The sequence below is a fragment of the Brassica oleracea genome, chromosome C7, assembly GCF_000695525.1.
Source record: "Brassica oleracea var. oleracea cultivar TO1000 chromosome C7, BOL, whole genome shotgun sequence".
Lineage (NCBI taxonomy): Eukaryota > Viridiplantae > Streptophyta > Magnoliopsida > Brassicales > Brassicaceae > Brassica > Brassica oleracea.
The window spans coordinates 23466957-23468148 of NC_027754.1; positions in this window are offsets into that span (position 1 = coordinate 23466957).

A 1192-nucleotide genomic window follows, 5' to 3' on the forward strand; every position below is an offset into this window, starting at 1 on the left:
AATCACGCTCAGAGACAATGGTCTTAGGCATTCCATGCTATCTAACAACTTCCTTAAAGAATAAATCTGCAACTTGCACAACATCATCAGTTTTGTGACAAGGAATGAAATGAGCCATTTTATTTTCGAGAACCTATCAACAACCACAAAGATAGAATCTCGTCCAGCTTTAGACCTAGGCAAACCAAGCACAAAATCCATAGAAATGTCTACCCAAGGATGAGAGGGAATGGGTAGGGCTGAGTACAAACCGTGGTGTGATGCTTTAGGCTTAGACTTCTTACACACCACACATCGGCTACAGATACTCTCAACATATTTCATCAGGCTCGGCCAGTAGAAATGGTCATGAACCGCCTTGTAAGTCTTCTTGACACCAAAGTGTCCCATAAGCCCACCTCCATGAGCTTCCCTGAGAAACAACTCCCTCAAAGAACATTGGGGCACACACAAACGGTTATCAAAGAATAAGAAACCAGAATTTTGAAAGTATTTTACATAAGCAACCTTTGAGCATTTTCGAAAAATCTCTTTAATATCCCGATTAGAAGCATAAAGATCCTTGATAAATTCAAAGCCAAGCAATTTAGTTTCAAGGGCTGAGAGAAGAGTATACCTTCGAGACAATGCATCGGCCACAACATTCTCCTTACCTTGTTTGTACTTGATCACATAAGGGAATGTCTCAATGAACTCCATCCAACGAGCATGCCTCTTGTTGAGCTTTTGCTGACCCTTAAGGTGTCTTAGAGACTGATGATCAGTGTGGATAATGAACTCCTTAGGCCAAAGATAGTGCTGCCACGTTTGAAGGGCCCTCACCAAGGCATAGAGTTCTTGGTCGTATGCGGGGTAGTTGAGCATGGCTCCTCCAAGCTTCTCACTGAAATAAGCCACTGGTTTTCCATCCTGCATCAACACAGCACCAATACCAACACCAGAAGCATCACATTCGATTTCAAAAGCTTTAGAAAAATCTGGAAGTACAAGTAAAGGGGCGTGAGTCAACTTCCCTTTAAGGATTTCGAATGCTTCTTCCTGAGCTGGTCCCCATTTGAACCCCACGTTCTTCTTGATTACTTCAGTAAGAGGAGCGGCCAAGGTACTGAAGTTTTGAACAAATCGCCTATAGAAGCCGGCAAGGCCATGGAAGCTTCTTACTTCACCAATGGTGGTCGGAATCGGCCAGTCC